Below are 12,956 nucleotides of genomic sequence, written 5' to 3' on the forward strand. Positions count from 1 at the left end.
TGAAGTATCTGTACCCAACTTTAATAGAAGACTGCAAGTTGTAACTCAACTCGAGCTACAACGTACTACGGTGCTGTGATAAGCCACATCCAATAGTTTATAAGGAAACAACCAAACAATTTTAAGACAAAATAAAGACATTAAGAGCAACTATTATTATTTAGTACGTATAAAGTAAACAGTTAAACAAACGAACAAACCATTTTAGGACAATGTAAAGAAACTCTCTAGACACGCGATTGCATGTCAGCCAAGTTCTTAAAAAAAACAACTGACGACACAGCACGTGTAATATAACTTTTGCCCCCTTAATAAGCCAAAACCTATCACCAAATTCTCAAAAAAAGAACTCGATATACAGCACCGTACATGCAACAACAACTTAGAGCTACTTTTCACCCCATAATAACTCAAAAACCTCTTCCGAGCTAATGTGAGTATCTATCTTTAGTAGAAGGTTACGAGAAGTTTGAAACTCAGCTCCCAACAATATACGGTCTACGGTGCTTTGATAAGATGTGGCTTATCAGCAAACACTTGATAAGTTAATCGACAGAATAATTTTAGATCAAAATAAAGACACACACTAAGAGGAAACATGAACATGTAGTTATATATTTACCTTATGTAGACAAAACTTCCTTCATTAATTATTTAAGTGTGTTAATGTTAAAAACAAAAATCCAGTTACATCTACTTTTAACTAGTTAAGACTAGTTGCGCCCGATTTCCAGGCAGTAGCTAACGGTAACAAAGTATGATTGTTCTAGCCTTAAAATAAAATTAATTCTATGTTTTGTGATACTTAAGTTTACCAATATGGACGGCATGACAAGTTTATACATATTACATTATTTATATGATATGATAATACACTGGTTAAAAAGGGATTTAGACTAATTAGTTTATAGTTACAACAAACAAGGTATTTAGGCTGTGGGGATGTTGTGGTATATTGTAAACCTAACCAATATTTTAAGAAAAATAAAAATTTTGTTTAAATAAATCATTTTACTTATTTTCCTTAGGTTTTGGATGTTCGCCACCTTGGAACTGAGTTTATAATTTGTGATTTTATACAAAAATAACATAAATATTTGAGTAAATTAGCTATTTCAAAACTGTGGCAACATCATACTTAAATTACTTAATACATGTTGCATTATTTAATGAAATAATCAAAGGCTTTAGGCCATTAGGAAGCTTTGTTACATTTTCGTGTAATTCTGCCTACGAGATAATTGAGCTCCTAACACAACTATTACAAATACTATATTATTAAAATATACATATAATACAAACAACGCGTCTGGTTGACGTTTCTGGAGACCCAAGAGCTGGTGCGTACTTTGGCCAAAGAAAAAATTTGGCCATACAACGTGGCAACGCGGCCAGCATTCTTGGGACTCTACCAGGGGGCAGTGATTTGGACTCATTGTTTTATATTTAATTTTTTATATTTCCTTAAGTTTTAATATTTCTTTTTTGTTTAAATTATATTTTTTGTATATATTGTATATAGATTTATAGTTTGTAAATAGAAAATAAAAACACTAAAAAGTAGAAAAAAAAAATACAAACATATACATACATATTATGTACGTAATACAATTATTGATAAAAATATTATATTAAGAAAGGTTACCGACATAAGTCATTATAATTCGGTGTTTGAGTATTAATAAATTGATAGCATATAGGGCTGGCGAATAATTATCACCATATGATTATCAACCTTGAGAGATTAATGGGTGATCTGAAGATAATCTAAAGGTAACAGGGAATATATAAGATGGAATCAGAAAGGATCGGTCGTAGACCCAATTAAAAAAGACTAAAAGGGTCTGACGAATAAAACTCGAAAAATACTCTTATCATACAACCAAAGGAAATAAAAACCAATACATTTAAAAAGCCCCCATTGCTTTATCAGCATTATTTTCCTGACAACCCTTGGAAGAGGGGAATGGAAAAGGGACAAATGACAAAGTATGCAAAATTATAAGGTCGGGCTCTACGTTTAATAAAATACAAGTATTTTTTATATAATACGAGGAGCATGCAGTCCACCTGATAAATGGCTACTGCTGCCCATGGACATCTGTAATCATCATCATACTGTCCCACTGCTGGGCACGGGTCTCCTCTCATAATGAGAAGGATAAGGCCATAGTCCACCGCGCTGGCCAAGTGCGTATTGGGTAGACTTCATATACCTTTGATATTTTTTTATAAATCTCTCAGGTATGCAGGATTTCTGACGATGTTTTTCTTCACCGTTTAGCAAGTAATAATTAATTTCTAATACGTATGTGCGTATTTTGAAAAATCCTCTGATTTTTCAAAATACGCACATACGTATCCCAGGCACGCACCTCTGTGCGTGCCTGGGATTTGAACCTCAGACCCCTCGATCGAGAGACCGAGTTTCTTAACCACTAGGCTATCACTGCCTTTTTTTATTTTTTTTATCTGTAATCTGTAATCTGCAATCATCTGTAATCAACTCCAGATAACTTTCGAATCTTATATGAGATCGAACGCCTTGCTACCTAAGCTACCTGCTAAGTATGTCTCCTTTAGTACCTACAAACTGGAACACAACAGCGTTTAAAGATGATAATAGATAGATAAAGGTGCGACGGTGGTGCGTATAAAGTCAAATCACAAAGGATTCTGTGACCTTAACATAATGTATTTTGCTTCATAACTTCATACCATTAATTATAATTTGAACACATTTGACCTTCTACACTTCAGTGAAACTCCCAAAGGTAATGTAAAACATCTAATTTGCCTTAAATGACACATTGTGTGTAACTCCAAAGAAAGTTCCAACTAGAAACTTTGTTTCAATTACACATGTGAAGAAAATGTATGGCTTACAACGTTTTCCTTTCAACGAACTCCCAGGACTCTAGAATTAGAAAGTTTACCCCAAAATACAAGTTTGCATGACTTAGTACTGTATAATAGATACTAATTTAAAGTAGTGGCTCCAGTGGCTTCCAAAATATTCTGTAACTTTGGTGTGCGAATCCCAATTATGATATGGTGAGTAAACCAACTGAAAGGCAATGATAGCGTAGGAGTTGAAACTAGGTCTCCAATTGGTGGGTTCGGATACTCAGATGCAGATCTGCCTTTTCTTAGTTATGTGCGTATTAGAAATTAATGTGTGAAGTTTACCAATTCGCGTTTAGCCAGCGCAGTGGTTAATGGTGCAGAAGTGGGTTGATATCACAGGAATGGGTTGATGTCCACTTCACCAATTACATTAAGAGGTTTTTAGAAATTATTACAAATAACCTAAACCCAACCTAACCTTCAGTAAGTCCTACTGGCTACATTGGAATAATTATTAAAGATGCTGTTAAGTTAACAGTTGCTATGACTATTCCGTCAGGAGATTGTTTGTATCAATTCGACGGCAGCTAAGAACAAACGGCTATCTACAAAATCACTACTTGTAGATAGCCGTTTGTTCTTTGCTGCCGTCGAATTGTAAAAATTAAATAAATGAATATTAACCAATTGTTTCTTAGCACACGTCTAAATTTGAAAATATAAGCAAGCACATATTGTTAAACTTCAAACTTTCCAATTTCAAATATAATAACAAACCTGCAGTATATCTGTTGGCAGGAGATTACTGCCGCCCTTAAATATCTGTAACTCTATAGGGCAGTGGTTCTACTTGAAGCCGATCACAAGCGCGCTGCCACTCCTTATTATTATTTACATGCTCGCCTCTTAAGTAAATCAAACTTCTTGACGGTAGAAAATGCTGTGGCGGTGGTACTTACCTGGTTGAAACATACCGCTTCTCACCAATTTAACTATGTAACATAAGTGGGTATATAAGTCAATTTTAGATTCCAGCTGTATAGTAAAACATACCATTAATGTGTTTTGTCGTAAGTTCGACCCTCATTACGCTGTCACATAATTTCCCCTCATAAGCACCTTCTTACTTGTACAAATGGCTCTTAAGGTGTGCAAATAAATTATAACTCTCGGTCCGTGGTAATCTGTTTCGCGCCCAAGAAAGGGCTTAGTCCTCTATATAGCAAGTGATCCATACTCATACCACAGTTTGATATATTCACATGGAACATGTCAGCCAATAAACTTACACCACAGCCACCGAATCACTATTACAGACGCGCTGACTCCGTAGATTTAAAAAAAAATTATCCCGTCTAACCACAGTAGTTTTTAATTATTAAAGACTAACATCGTAATAAGTTTATGAGCTTCCCTGACAAGATTTTAAATTTTTGCCCCTGGTAAGATTACAATTCTGTTAATTGAACTACTCGGACTTACTATCGAATATACAACAAAATCTTTTTCTTTTCTGAATCTTTTTCGGATCTGAGAACAGTTAATACAACCACCGACTTGGGCAGTTCAAAATTATGGAAAACTGATTTTGTATCATAGAAGATTACACTGTACCCATACCATGAGTTTTTACGTTTCGACGTTTATACGATTTCCTAGTTCTGACACAATCCGCTAGGGGCGCTGATTAGAATTTGTATGGGCAAATACGTAAACAAATAGCAAAACAGTCATATTTGTCGAAACGTAAAAACTCCTGGTAAGGGTTACTGATTACTAAAATTTGTTTCCTTTATAACAAAAACTGAAGAAAAGTTTGGCGATTACGTTCCTTTACTTAAAATTACAACTGTAGCAACCCTACAATACCTATAAAAGTAAATGCAGCAGCTTCCGATTTATCCACTTGAACCCTCGTTACTGCATCTAAGCACGTACTAACCGGAAAAGTATTTGAATAGTCAATCCAATATTCCTTTTCAATCGTACCCTTCGTGTAACTCGGTTTTAATTATGTTGGAAAATATTAGCTATGTTTGATAAATAAAATTATCAACTTTGAAACAATATTCTTTTAAAACGTATAAAACGTATGTACAGCAACATTAAAAATAATCTAATGATTACTCTTTATTTAAGTTTTACTATTGATTCGACTGGTATTGAAAATAATTAACATAGACCTAAGAAAATAAATAATAGGGACAAGACAATAGGCATAATCATTACAACACTTACGCCAATAAATTTCGAAAAAGTGTAATTCAATTAATATTCATTTCTGATTCATGAACCCTGCTATAAATGAGATCTGACTTGGATTATAGCCCCAAGTCCTTATTGCTACATCTAAGCACGTGCCGGCTGGAAAAAGGGACATATTCACTAAATAATTTCGTCTTTACTTCCACTAATCCATTGGGACTTTCTAGCACATGCCAAACATTTGAAAGCTGTCGAAAGACAAAGTAAGATTGGCATGTCCCTGGATATATCCAAAGCTTTTGACAGGATTTAGACTTATAATGTAAGTTTATCTTATGGATTATTTTATATGGTTTAACTTTTAAGGGCATGGATTTAAAGTGCCACGTGTCGGATAAATGTCAAAAAATGTCTGAGATCATTGCTTATGACAGTACGGTTATAAAAATGTTTTTTTTTTTTTACCAGAACCAATAAATAACGGTATTTTAATAGTTAATTCTATCTTCAAAAAAAGTTTCGCTAATCAGAAGACTTCTTAGATTATTTCTTCTCAATAATGTATTACTTAGTTAAATTAAATCCGTTTGACTAATCATCAATTGTCTCGTCAAATCCTTAAGCATCGTCGAGTTAGGCATCGTTATATTTTTAACTTTTTAAAATTTAAGTGAACGCTACGAAGAATTGGCATCCTTACGAACGAGAAATAGTAAGAGTATTTACGCTGGAGCTACCGTCCACTTTGTGTAAAGAGCAAAACCGCTTCGTAAGGAGTACTGCTGTATTTTACAGAATGGATTTGGTTTACTAGCAATCCTTGACTTGCAATACCACTTACGGACAATGCTAACTTTAAGCTAACTTCCAAAATTAAGTGTATATCTATTTGTCGTGTATATTTTTTAAACATCATCTACTCGTTCTATAATCGTTCTGATACCCAGAATGGTAGCCTTTATGTTATCAATGGTAGGAATACTATATAGATTAAGGTTATTTTGGCTCAAACAAAACCATTTACGCCTTTTAACACGCTTTTTCTAATGCATACAGCCTTGCCGAAATCTATGTTTGATGCATCATATGATAATCTTCTAGAAAATAATGATTACGCTTTTCTAAACAGGCATCTCATTGACCACCTTCTATTAAACAAGATTCCAAATGCTTCACTATTGCAAAGAAAAAGCTCCGAAAAAGCAACGCCCGAAAAAACTAGCGCATAAATATTGCAAACAAGAAACGAAGTGCGATTATATTCTGTTAAAATTCATAAGAGTCGCCCGAGTAACGAGCCACGAGCCCCGCGAGTGTAATGAGACCTGACTTAGGATTTATTCCCGAGCCCGTGTCTGTACCCTTGTTACTACATCTAAGCACGTCCCGACCGGAAAAAGGATAATTGCATATTCACTCCTTTATTATTTTTTTCACTTCGCCCTTCGAGTTTATTCACTGAATATACACCTGTCAATTTGATTTAATTTCTATTTTTTTATTCCACACTCTGTTTTCTTTCTTAATGATGTGCATTAACTTATTTCTCTTCCATATATTTTATTGGACTGAATAATTCTTTGATAGACCAAATAACTTCACCCTTCGAGCTACAAAACTCATCGCATAAATATTGCAAACAAGAAACAAAGTGCGATTATATTCTGTTAAAATTCATAAGAGTCGCCCGAGTCACGAGCCACGAGCCCCGCGAGTGTAATGAGACCTGACTTAGGATTTATTTCCGAGCCCGTGTCTGAACCCTTGTTACTACATCTAAGCACGTCCCAACCGGAAAAAGGATAATTGCATATTCACACCTTTATTATTTTTTTCACTTCGCCCTTCGAGTTTATTCAGTGAATTTACACTTGGGAATTTGATTGCATTCGTATATTTTTATTCAACATCAACATTCTCTTTTCTTTCTTAATTATTTTCATTGATTTTTCTTTCATATATTTTAGTTGACAAGATAATTGTTCAATGATAACCATTTAATTGATATTTTTGACTTTTTGAGCTAACGCTAAGTGCGCAACTGGAGGCCTATAATGAACTTTTTGCCTAGAGAGCTGAAAAAACGATGATTGTAGTGTATGAAAGAAATTAATTATTCTTTGGAAAACAGTCAAGTAAAGAAAGTCCACATGCGAAATAGCAAGGACCGTTCACAATAATTAATAATCGCGTATTAAAATGAAACTTGCAATCGCATAATTAAATTCACTTTCTTTCTATGTACATAAATATAAGTTGCCATGATACTTATAAGATGTCAATTAATATACACTTACAATTTTACACTATTACCATATAGATAGACATACTTATAACACATTTAATACTAGTGTCAATTAATACGAATTTTGCTATACCAAGTTTAAGCAAAATTTAAGCAAATTTAGTAAAGTGTCGAAACCGATGTCTAAAACCGTAAACTGTTGAACAAAATTATACAGAACGCTGTAATCTGAAGTACCTTAGGGTGCTGTACAGATGTCCGATGTACGGTATCTGAAAGGATTTTAATATCATAAAAGGTTCCTGTCAAAACACTGGAGTCGGGACCCTTTCGCTAAAGTAAATATTTAGCGACGGCTCTTTGAAATTGATTTCAGATCGTGTTTAAGGATGCCACAGAATCAGGTAGATGCTTGAAAGGTTTACCTGAAGGAAGGTGATTTTCATGTGTTTGAGTGTATGTGGGTATATTGACATACTACATATTATGATGTAACTACTTGAAATGAAATTAAATGAAATATATTTATTTCGTATAGGCCAACGACGCCACTTACAAATTGTCAGTTACAATATTTTTCTTAAACTACTACCGGATCGGAACGCGACCTCTACTGAGAAGATCCGGTAAGAAACTCAGTAGGTTTGTCTTTTTTTTAATAATAATTAATAATTATTATTCTCTTTTTTTTCAAATGCCATCATTTTTGGATATAATTAATAAAGCATTAACTTACGAATGTATATACTATAAGTACTATTGTTCACTACAGGGTGAATTTTTAAATAGGCCTGGTTGGTATTCCAAAATAAGCATTTTTTGGCATTTATCATTACTTCTCAAAATTTGATCTTTATAAATGACGCTATCCAATAGTATAATAATAGTTAATTCCTGGATAGGATAAAAGATTTTTTAAAAACCCAAAATGCAGTTTTATTTTTTATCAAAGTCGGTCTCGTAACTCTTTTCAGCATTTTTCGCTAATCCATATAGTTTCGGATTTCGCCATCCAAGCCCACTTAAAAAACCCCTTTGTGCATACTGTATATGTTATTGCTCCATGTATGTATGTTTAATGATTTTAACAAATAATATGTTGTTAGGTTTGTTTTCATCTCAGAATTAGCCAAAGGCAATTTTATAAGCGAAAGGCCTATCTGCAATACGTTTTAACCGAGTATGATAGCCTTTATACATATTTAATGTGCCTCGTTTCTCCATTTTAATATCGTGAGCTATATTTTGGTACAATAAAAATATAAGTACAAGGACAATTTTGTCAATGAAAATATTATATTAGAAAAGACTTGTTAAGGTTAAAGTTTGCGAACAATGCTTGAGCCAATATCTTAAAATAAACATAAGAAAGTTATGTTTTGTGTTGTTTGGTCCTGTTCCCAAAATCTTCTATAGTTATTAGCCAGGTTAAATATACAAGTACACGTTTCACCTCTAAATAATTTTATCTATTGTGGAATATTAAGATAATAAAAGTAAGTCAATTTTGTCAGTAGGTAATCTCAAAGATGTTTAATTTTGCAAACATTGCTAAATTATATTAACCGCATAATAATTTACGAGTAGTTCTGTTATTTTGAAAATGAATTTATTAATTCTAGTTTTCATCTGTCATCTACATTTACCGTGCAACTCGTATCTCCTTTTAATTCATTAAGTTTTAAATTATTTAATCCATTAGAATAAGTAAAAAGGAGCGAATATTAAAATAAAATTCATGCAAGAGTTGAGAGTAAATCTCCGTAATATACTGACTCATTTACCTCAAAAGCATGACGTAATTAGAACCCTCCCCTGGAGACTCCTCTGATATGACGGTCGAGGTAAAAGTGTAATTTTTACCAGCGCCATTTGTTTACATGAATCAAAGCATTAGCCTAAATGTGCTAGATTTTTAAGAACACTTAAGTACATGGACCTAATAAAAATATATATATATAAAGCATTTCAACTTAATCGGCAGGAGTAGCAAAGCATCTAATGTCCTAATGGAATTTCAATCTTGTTTGTGTTTACAGATGTCTATAATAATTTAGCATCATTCAGTATTTTATTTATTATTTTATTATATTGTAATAGCCAACAAACATGCAGTCAACTGATGGTTAGTTGCTGCCATTCATAGACATCTGTTATCAACCTTAGATAACGTTCGATTTTCCTACCTGATGTTAGCCATAGTTGCGTTTCATCCCCGGAAATTATGTGGGAACCCCCCTGATAATATATCTACGTTATTCTGATAATATGTATTCTCTATCTCTATGTATATCTATCTCTTTTTCTCTTTTTCTGGATCTCTTTTTATACAATATTACTTTCTTCCTATTTGTAAACGGTTGCCTGGAGGGGATTATTTAGCGATAAGGCCGCCTTTAAGATAAGGTTGTACCTTTAATTAATGTTTATTTTGTATTTTTGTTTGTTACTATAAATCTGGTGTACAATAAAGAGTATTGTATTGTATGTACCCTTTAAATCAGAACAAAGTAGTGCTTAACACTGCTACAATAAGGCAGAAGTGTGGCCATAGTGTCACCAGAATCGAACCACAAAGTGTTCTACCGCCTTCAAATTAACCTGCCAGTTTATTACAATTTCATAAAAAGGTGTTTCTCTTAGCGCAAAACGTACATTAAGAACAAGTAAAAACAAACTCTTCACACACTAGGAAGTAAATGGAACTTGAGGTAATAATGGCCCGTAAAAAAGTAGGAACAGCCATACTAATTGTTTCCAGTGTTTCCCACGAAATTAACATTCAATCGAGATTGGTTTCGTAAAAGTTAGTCTACTGAGGTTGTACACGGTTAAAGATGTAGAATGTGGATAACAACTAAGATTGTAGTAACCGTATTTTATCTTGTAATCGAGTTTAGTCGCCTTGTAGATTAAGATTTTGAAAAGTATTTCAAACATTAAATTTAGAAATACATGTTGCTAAATCAAAACAACAGGTTTTTACATTATATGTCGTCTGTTTTTTGCATTGTATGTTTTTGTCTGTGTGTTGTACACAAAATATATATCCACTTATTGATCGATATTAAAAGAACTGATTCGAAAGGTTGTAACGGAATTTTCGAAGAAAGTCTCTTAAGTTATTTTTATTTATCCAATAATATCAAAATCATCATTATCAAGCCATTCCTGTCTAATTGACAGCAAGTGCCCTGCCTAGCCACGGGTCTTCTCTTAGTATGTAAAGGATTAAATAAATCCCATCGTGATGGCAAAGTTTAAATTAATGAACCTTACATATTTTTGTGAACTTTTGCAATTTGAGATTTTTCAGGCAGGTTTCCTCGCGACCTTTTTCTTCACATTTAAATTACATGTAAATTATATTCTAACAAGCACCCTTTCAAAAAAGGCAGTGATAGCCTAGTGGTTAAGAAACTCGACCTCTCGATCGAGGGGTCCGAGGTTCAAATTCCAGATTCAAATTCTCTGATTTTTCAAAGTTATGTGCGTAGTAGAAATTAGTTTTTACTTGCTAAACGGTGAAGGAAAACATCGTGAGGAAACCTGCATACCTGAGAGATTTATAAAAAAAAAAATCAAAAGTATGTGAAGTCTACCAATACGCACTTGGCCAGCGTGGTGGACTATGGCCTAATCCTACTCATTATTAGAGGAGACCCGTGGCCAGCAGTGGGACAGTAATTTGTTGATGATGAAGCACTCTTTGAAAAATCAAACGTACGTCTGGAGTTCGAACCTCGGATTCCTAGATTTAAACGCCGATATTCAAACACTCAACAACCAACAACAATCACTGCTTATTTATAATTTTCATCATATAACAAATGATTAATAATATTTTGCTAGTGCATCAATTAAAATCCGTCTTTACGAAACAAATAGATTAGTGATGACGGCACTAATATGATTGATAGAAAAGCAATTAACTAATTGTTATAGCTACTGAATAACTTAATGCTATTACATCATAACCTATTAAACTAGAAACAGTATTTGCGAAATACAATTTAATAAACATAACATTAATAGCACAGTACAAGGATCTATAACTATATACATTATAATTATAATTATATATATTATTATAGATATTTGTACTGTGTTAATAGTTAGGATATTACAATCTTAAAATTAGTTTCGTTATATAATGATTAAAATATTGATAATTATACTAAATATTAATTGTTAGTAAATACAAATTACATCCAAAATTCAAATTAGCAAAAAAAATCCTTAAACATCAAATATATTAAATTGAACAATAGTGCAAGAATAATAATAATGTAAAAATCCAATAAAATGTCAAACTATAATATCAATACTAGAAAAATAAATCAAATGAATGTCAATAATTAATTAATTGTCAAAATTATAATAACATAATAAATAATAATACAAATTAATTCACATGTCATGTCATAAATTAATACACAAAGACATCTCAAGGAGAATAATAAAATAAAATAAAATAAATAATATAATAATATAAATTTGCCCCAGTCGATCGGGATACGATGCCCCGACGACATTTCTTGAAGATTATGTATAGTCCGCGCCAAACTGCTAGTCCGCTCTGAATATAGAAACGTGTCGCATCGAATAGCAAGTTGTAGATATTAGCGTGACGAAGACTGCGCGCCTCCTGGCACGCGTCCGCTGCCCGCTCTCGCCCACGGGAACATAGCTGTGTTAGTATGCCCTTACGTTGCTACGGAATATATGCTTGTAATTGTGCGCAACTTCAGAGCGGACTTGCAGTTTGGCGCAGAGTATACCTATTTAACTAGAATCCTCGCTTATGTTGACGAAGTCCACGAAGACGAATTTGCAGTTCACATAATAGTAAGTGATCACAGCCTTCCATGGACATCAGTGGCCATCTACATATAGAATAGGTTCTAGTAATTGACGTATAACGTAATTCAGCCTTTACATTCTTTAACCGAAATACAGAACTAGTTTTTTTTATAATATAGAAGTAGCAGACGAGCATGCGGTCCACCTGATGGTAAGTGGCTACTGGCGCCCATGGACATCTGTAATCAAACCCAGATAGGTTTAGTTAATAATCCCCGGTCAATCTATACTAAATCAACCATTTGAAGTGAATAAAAAACTAAAGTACTCGTAATATTACATTTGCCGTCATAAAATAGGTTTAAGTTAACGACAAAAGTACAAAAATATTACTTTTAGTAACACGTCTCTGCTCGATAACCTTTAAGAAAAGCGTTATCAAATCTTATTCCAATCACTTAAGTTGGCTTAACCATATTTTTTCCAATCATATTTCTTTTCAATACTTTTAGCCTATTTTTCATTTCGGTAAAGGTAGGCCGAGACACCCTTGCACAAAAGAGAGTGGATTTCAATGTTCAAATTGTGATGTTATTCTTTGAATGAAACTTCGTCTGACCTGAGGCATGACGTCATATAGGTATGTCTGGAGAAAGTGCGTTCTTACTCATAAATGTGCGAATACATCGTCCATAAACATTTATGTAATGAAAAATCAAGGTTACGTTACCTTTGCGAATGAATGAATTTCTAGCAAAATATACGCTCTGTTACAATGTTCTATCACTAAGCTTATTAACTAATAGTATCGTGACTCTATTTAATTAATTAATCGTACATATTTTGGAAACATACA

This window comes from Epargyreus clarus, unplaced genomic scaffold, assembly GCF_041222505.1.
Source record: "Epargyreus clarus isolate Ecla_fem2 unplaced genomic scaffold, WU_Ecla_fem_2.2 ptg000019l, whole genome shotgun sequence".
Lineage (NCBI taxonomy): Eukaryota > Metazoa > Arthropoda > Insecta > Lepidoptera > Hesperiidae > Epargyreus > Epargyreus clarus.